The following is an 8,488-nucleotide window of genomic DNA, read 5'->3' as shown; positions in this document are numbered from 1 at the left end:
CTTCCTCTGCTTCTCCCTGTCCTTCTCCCTCTCTTTATTTCACTGGAGTATGTATCTCCCTCTCTCTTGCGCGCTTTTCTCTGGGAAAGACAAGCAAATATCTGCTAGATGTGGTTGCTCATTCTTCGCCTTTGCTCCGCCTTTGTGTGGTGCCACGGATCCCACAGACGTTCCTCAGATGTGAGATGGGCTTCTGCTGTCTGCTCCTCTCTGGCATGACCAGGGGATCAGACTGGGAGGCAAGGGGATGATGGGCAAAGTCAGGAGGGGCTAGGTGGAGGTGAAAGGTGATCGTGTTGAGGCTAAGGGTGTGTCAGATGAACTCCTCAAGGTCCAAGGCACCAGATAGAGCTCCTAGCATGGCATAGTTCAGCTCACCTTCAGAAGGTTTGGTGGGAAGAGAGACACAGGGAAAGAGGGAGGGAGAGAGAGAGGGAAAGAGTACAATCCCCCACCTCAGTATCTTGGCATGGTGAGCTATGTGTGGATGGGTGCAGCAGGACTGAACAGCCCCCTTTGCTTTCCTCTCCATCTGATAGCTCCAACACTAATTGCGAAGAGGGTCTGGGGTACCTGTCTGCTTCCTAAAGCCTACCCACCCCCCGTTCCCTCATTAGCTCCCCAGCCCTTTAGCCCTACCTCTTTAGCCAAGAATGTTCATCTGATACCAACCCAGTGGATGAATGATTTAATATTGACAAGCTGCATTCAGAGAGACAAGAGCAGCATGGCTGCTGTGGTGTAATATGTGCGCAGGTGAAACGTAAGACGCAACTATCATCAGGTTCGCTGGTACACCACTCCCACTCTTTGCCAGCGTTTCCATAGCACTATCATTTGGATTAGCTGTCAGCAGCAACAGAGTTAGCTACCTATGAGCTATTCAGACAGATGTACATTTACCTGATTGTGCATCTATTCACAGTCACACCAAATTACACCTTTATGTGAGTTTCCCATAACTAAATGCTTATTTAACTGGTACAGGCAAGCCCCAGAACCCAATCTTTGTCCAGTGTGAATCTCTTTATTTGCCGGGTCATTAAATATGCATGGGATAAAAAAAAATCCAATATAGACATTTTAAAAATGAATCAGTAGACTGTTGGTTGGTGCGACGAGCTCTCGGGCTCTGTTTTACTGATGGGTTGCTCCAGAGTGACGGCTTGGGGCAGTGCTGCTACTTCACTAGTCTGTGAGCGCCATCAATAAACTGTGGATCTGGCTCCCGAGTGGGCTCTCTCTCAATAAATATGGCCCTTCATGACAGAAATATAACAGGCCAGTTGTCAGTGTAACATTCAGGGATGGGATAAAGCCAGTTTCCTTTCTCTGTAGGCATGTACAGTAAATGCATGTATTGTACTATGTATGTATATGTTGATACTCACACGCTGTGTGCGTGCGTGCGTGCGTGTGTGCGTGTGTGTGTGTTGTAAAAAATCCCTGCTAACACTCTTTCTGCAAGGACCCAATTTCCAGACCCTCCAGGGGATGAGAAAATTAGGGAATTCTGGATTTAGTTTTCATTGAGGTGGTGATGATGCTCTAGTAGTGTAGCTCAGTATGTCCATGGAGATGCTATCTGGGATGACATGATAAGTTGGTTGTGCTTTCATGTGACGGGTCATGGATAGGGCCCGGAGCATTGTCTCACGTTGGATAAAGTAACGACTCTTAATGTCTGCATTGTGAACTGTCAGAGACAATGGGGCCCAGAGTGTACATTCAAATCCATGGGGGTTCTTCTCAATACAATTTCAGGAAAAGTCTTGCCTACCATCTAGTGGCTAGAAGGGGGTACAGGCCCCGACCAAGTTGTGGTACATACTGTACTTCACACTAACCATATCTATAAACATATTGCCAAAAGTCTATAAGAGGCTTTATAAACTTTCTTGAAGGGTGCTTTAACGTAAAGTGGTACTCCATTTTCTGAAAGCAATAGTTCGCCCCACCTCTTATTTGTCAATAATTCCAGAATGAACAGAGAAGATGAAAGAAGAAGGAAATCAGATATCATGTTGTACACTACGTGTGTTTGTGTGTGAATATGTTGAATTTGATAGTAGCCTACGTCTGTCTATTTCCATGTTATAGCCTCAGCTATTCAAGATTACTAAAATGTAAATCCATCAGAACATATGCTGGATGAATGTAGAGGGCCTTAAAGCTGTTGTCAGTGAGTCATGCACAGTCATGGATTTGCACTGCCATTATAGCTACTGTAGACCAATGCCTCGCTGTTAAATATACTCATATGGAAAACTAAGCTAATATAATATATGAACACAAAGTACCAGTCAAAAGTTTGGACATACCTCAAAAGTTTGGACACACCTACTCATTGCATGGTTTTTCTTTATTTGACTATTTTCTACATTGTAGAATAATAGTGAAGACTACAACACTATGAAGTAACACATATGGAATCATGTAGTTACCAAAAAAGTGCTAAACAAATCAAAATATATTTTATATTTGAGATTCTTCAAAGTAGCCACCCATTGCCTTGACAACAGCTTTGCACACTCTTGGCATTCTCTCAACCAGCTTCACCTGGAATGGTTTTCCAACAGTCTTGAAGGAGTTCCCACATATGCTATGCCAAACTGTCAAAAGAATGACCACACTAATTCCGCTGAATTCAAATTAAATGAAAACCACAGCTTTCTCAGATGCCTTTGTTCTGCTGTTTTTGAGATAGTACAGTCAGTACCAATTTTGTAATTCATGTTTCAATTGGTTTTCCTTTAATGACACTAAAGTAGTACATCAGGTTCATTTTCGTTAGGATACACATTTTACAACAGAAAACAAAAATGTGCCTTTCTTATTGGAGAAGTACAGGTAGTCATGCCCTGTTTTCGTCCATTTGATAGGTTTCCTAATGAATACGACCCAGCCCTCTTTCCTTGATGAGTTGTTTCCAATGTGAACAGAGGTCAAATAATGTCTTCACACTGCTCATGTGCTCCTGACCTCTCCCAATGATTATCTTTTAAGGAGTCTTGATTGAATTAATCAAATTGTAAGAGGCACCCTTATTTGCCTAAGATCTTTGAATGCTGTCTAGGGGTTGTAACCGTTTGTGCACTGTCCTACTTCTCTGGGACCTTTTGCCTCCACTTCCTATTCCCTGTCCTTTCTTGTTATGACGGCATCATCCCTTGGCCGGTTTTGAAAATCCCATTTGACTCTGTTTGTGCAGCCTAGTTGCCTTGTTTTGCTGTTACATATTACACAGCTTCGATCACTGCAGTGGTAGCTGAAGTAGGCTATAATATGAACTTCAGTATCAATCAGCCTTTTTTTCTTGTTGTAAATGAATAGGATGTTACATCTATTCTATTGGCCTACAATGTAACAGTTCATCCAGTTTGGAGGCTTGATAACATTCATTCCCTTAAAGATGGAAGCCTTAATAGTAAAACAGCCGCGTCCGTTTGCGATATTGCAACAACAAAGAACTTACTGCAAACAACAAACACAGATTTTCCCCCCTCGGACATCATTAAACGCGCGATAGAAGAGCACAATATGTACTGCAATTGTTTTTACCATGCTGCTCCTCAGCTCAGCAATAAAAACAATAACAATGTGGTGCGGCGGCCAGAGGTGCCATTTCCCCTTACTGAGGATTCCACCTCTAAACATACCTTCAAATACATATATATGCACTTAATTATAATATAAAATAACTGCAAAATAACTATAACAAAAGCAGGTTTTAAATTAATGTAAGCCGTCATTGAATCCCTCTCCCTGTTACCATTGAATGGCCTGACGTCAGCACCTAGTTCTCATGTGAGTGAGCAATGGACAGGAGGTTATGTGAATGCAGGAAACTGATTCAGAACGAGAGTGAGTTAGTGAATGAATGTGAATGAGATGGAAGGGTGCGTGGGGACTGAACATTGTCCCCTCTCCAAAGTCTGGTAATCCCACTGCAGATCTTCAGTGGAGAGAGCAGGATTAAACATCTGATCTGGTAATGGGGCTATTTGGGTCACTGGGTCGTTGGGTCTGTGGAACAGGCACTGGGTAATACATAGGTGACAGGGACAGGGGCTACGCTTGGCCTATCCTGTGTTCTTGTCCCATTGCCTGGACCTATCATGAGTCCTGACTGGACACGCACACACACGCACACATACAGCCCAGTGAGCAGCTCATGGTCAGGTCATTTTCATTGAAATAGTTCTGTCTGTGTTTGGATGTGTGTGCTGGTGGAGAAAAAACAAAGCCATTCGGTCTCTGCCCAGCTTGATATCCCCCACCTCAGCCATGGGCATGACCTCAGGCATGGAGCTGCCCCGGGAAAGGCAAGGGAAGCATGGATATGTAAGTGTGTGTGTGTGCACTCTACGCGCCCGCTTGCGTCTGTGGGTCTTTTCCTGGGGGTTGAGACCTCTTGCTGTTTGGATGTGAAAATCCACCAGTTGTAATGGAAGAAGGCTGTGCTTGGGGGATGTGTGTGGCTGTCCCACCATGCTAAGGATGGCTGTGTAGCACCTCAAATCCCTCAAAGGTCGCCTACAAAACAGTTGCTTGACCTGCTCACCCACTTGTGATGAGTTAATGAGATGGGCTAGTTAATTAATTAATTGAGTTAATCCTTTACCATTTAAAAAATACATATGTTTTCTTTATTTAACCTTTATTTTGACAGGGAGTCAATGCTGAGCCCAAGGTCTCTTTTCCAGATGAGCCCGGTTTCGAACAACAATATATACATTAAACTATACATGTTATTATAGACAACAATTAATGAAAAGCAAAGAACAATCACAAACTGACACCCTAACATCTGTCTGAAATGCCCTAGAGGCACCAATTCCTCATATTTTAAAGTGCTTTGGTGATCAGTGGAGATCGAAGGGATCTCCATAGTTTTGCTTTTGGATTATGTGCTCGCCAGGCATCAAGGAGGTTGTAATCAGAGACAATAATGTATGTTAGCGAACCTTGGACACATGAAAAGTAGGGTGAACACGGAAGGTATGGGGCAACAGCAGGCGGACAGCAGTGGGACTAAGGACTCTAGAAATGGAGAAAGGACCAATGAAACGGGGAGAAGGTTTGTGGGATTCCACCCAGAGGGGCAGGTCCTGAGTGGACAACCATACCCTCTGCCCGATACGATAGCGGGGAGCCGGAGTCCGGTGGTAATCCGCTTGTCGACGATACCTGGAGGTGGTCTTGAGAAGAGCTGTCCGAGCACTTTTCCAGGTATGCCGACAGCGGTGGACAAACATCTGGGCTGAAGGTATGTTGACCTCAACTTCTTGCTCTGGGAAGAGCTGAGGCTGATAACCCATGGAGCATTCGAAGGTGGAGAGTTCAGTGGCCGAGCAGGGGAGAGTGTTCCTGGCATATTCCACCCAGACCAGATGCTGACTCCAGGTGGTGGGGTTACTGGCAACAAGACGGAGTGCCGTCTCCGTGTCTTGATTGGCTCGCCCGGACTGGCCGTTGGATTGGGGATGAAACCCGGAGGACAGGCTGGCCGATGACCCGATAAGGGTGCAGAATGCCTTCCACAATCGGGAGTAAAACTCAGGACCCCGATCCAAGACAATTTCCACCAAGAGTCCGTGGATTCAGAAGGCGAGCTCCACCATGAGCTGTGCCGTCTCCTTGGCTGAAGGTAACTTAGGAAGAGGGATGAAATGGGTGGCCTGGTGAACCGATCGACCACCGTCAGGATGGTGATGTTGCCATCTGACGGAGGAAGCCCAGTGACAAAATCCAGGGAAATATGGGACCAGGGGAGATGAGGAACAGGGAGTGGCTGAAGGAGACCAGATGGAGCTTGCCACGGAGTCTTGCTTTGAGCACACACCATGCATGCGGCGATGAAGGCCAAGACAACAGGTGCCATGGTGGGCCACCAGAAGCGTTGTTGGAGGAAAGCCAGGGTACGATGAGCACCAGGATGACAGGTAAGTCTTGTGCCTTGCGGACCATAGCCTCAATACCCCAGACAACCGAAGCCGCCAAACATGAAGCAGGGAGGATGGTCTCTGATTCAGAAGGTGTGGCAGCGGAACTGTACAGGTAGGAAAGGGCATCCAGCTTCACATTTTTGGACCCTGGGCGGTAGGAGATTGTGAAATTGAACCTGAGATTAAGACAATGGGACATGAAGGCATAGGGATGAAGCTTTTGGTCCTGGACGGATTTCTGGGAAAGGACGGCCCCTACAGCAACCTGGCGGCTCTCCTTTCTGCACTCACCTCTCCCAAGGTACCGTTCACATGGTCCCCAGCAGTGGACAAGGTTTTTGTGGATCTGAAGCAACGATTCACCACTGCCCCCATCCTTATCCATCCGGATCCGACCACTCAGTTCGTGATGAAGGTTGATGTATGAACATAATATTTGTATGAACATAAGATTCAACAACAGAGACGTAAACTGAACAAGTTCCACAGACATGTGACTAACAGAAATTGAATAATGTGTCCCTGAACAAAGGGGGGGGGGGGGGGGGGGGTGTCAAAATCAAAAGTAACAGTCAGTATCTGGTGTGGCCACCAGATGCATTAAGTACAGCACTGCAACTCCTCCTCATGGACTGCACCAGATTTGCCAGTTCTTGCTGTGAGATGTTATCCCACTCTTCCACCAAGGCACCTGCAAGTTCCCGGACATTTCTGGGGGGGAATGGCCCTAGCCCTCACCCTCCGATCCAACAGGTCCCAGACGTGCTCAATGGGATTGAGATCCGGGCTCTTCGCTGGCCATGGCAGAACATTGACATTCCTGTCTTGCAGGAAATAACGCACAGAACGAGTAGTATGGCTGGTGGCATTGTCATGCTGGAGGGTCATGTCAGGATGAGCCTGCAGGAAGGGTACCACATGAGGGAGGAGGATGTCTTCCCTGTAACGTACAGCGTTGAGATTGTCTGCAATGACAACAAGCTCAGTCCAACGATGTTGTGACACACCGCCCCAGACTATGACGGACCCTCCACCTCCAAATCGATCCCGCTCCAGAGTACAAGCCTCGGTGTAACGCTCATTCCTTCGACGATAAATGCAAATCCGACCATCACCCCTGGTGAGACAAAACCGTGACTTATCAGTGAAGAGCACTGTTTGCCAGTCCTGTCTTGTCCAGCGACGGTGGGTTTGTGCCGTCTCACAGTATGGACATTAGGCGTCAATAACCTAAAACACAAGGCCAAATCTACAGTTGAGTTGCTTACCAATAGGACAGTGAATGTTCCTGAGTGGCCTAGTTAGCGTTTTGACTTAAATCTACTTGAAAATCTATGGCAAGTCCTTAAAATGGTTTGTTTATTAATGATCACCAGCCAATTTGACAGAGCTTGAAGAATTTTGAAAATAATAATTGGCAAGTGTTGCACAATCTAGGTGTGGAAAGCTCTTAGAGACTTACCCAGAAAGACTCACAGCTGTAATCCCTGCCAAACGTGCTTCTACAATGTATTGAGTCAGAGGTGTGAATACGTATGTAAACGTTGTCAATTGTTTTAGTAGTGACCATTTTCGGTTAGTTAAAAAAACGTATTTTGGATTTAGCTAGCATGGCTGGCTATCTTTCATTCTGACAGATGTACATCCCAGTAAACCTATACGTTAGTCCCAAAACCATACTTGACATATTTCTTTATATTAGATGTTTTATAGGGACACTTCTTCAAAATAAATGATTTAGATTTACCAATTTAATCACTCATTTAAAAAAAATACAGCTAGATTACTCACCATGTGGCCGTAAGGTAGAGGGCTGCAATCCCATCACCTGGTGATATTTGTAGGGTTGTGGCATAGCCCTTTCCTCTCACAGCCGCTGTCATCCCGTACACGGGTTGAAAATGGCAGATTTGTTTTATTGATAAGCACCAAAATTGAAACAGGCTGTACAGTATAGCCTGCTCGCCTCCCTACCTCTGCGGAAGCACAGTTCCCGCTCAGCCCAGTCAAAACTGTTCGCTGCTCTGGCACCCCAATGGTGGAACAAGCTCCCTCACGATGCCAGGACAGCGGAGTCAATCACCACCTTCCGGAGACACCTGAAACCCCACCTCTTTAAGGAATACCTGGGATAGGATTAAGTAATCCTTCTAACCCTCCCCCCCAAAAAATATATAGATGTACTATTGTAAAGTGGTTGTTCCACTGGATATCATATGGTGAATGCACCAATTTGTAAGTCGCTCTGGATAAGTCCGTCTGCTAAATGACGTAAATGTAAATGTACAGTGACATGATATACAACACATCAGAGTTCAGGTTCTCCGATTCACAGCACTGTATGGGTTTTGACTGAGAGCCGATATAAACTTGAGCACAGCGCACGACGAGAAGATGCCCCCATCCCTCCTGCTAATTGGGCTACTATTGCACCTTTCTTGTCTGAGTGAGGGAAATGCTGTAAATCGAGAGGAGGCGTTGAGGTTACCAATAAATACCACTGTCATACAAGCAAACCACACACCCATGAGTCCAAATGT

Source organism: Salmo salar, chromosome 16 (assembly GCF_965601325.2).
Source record: "Salmo salar chromosome 16, fSalSal1, whole genome shotgun sequence".
Lineage (NCBI taxonomy): Eukaryota > Metazoa > Chordata > Actinopteri > Salmoniformes > Salmonidae > Salmo > Salmo salar.
Note: the sequence above shows the minus strand (reverse complement) of the source record.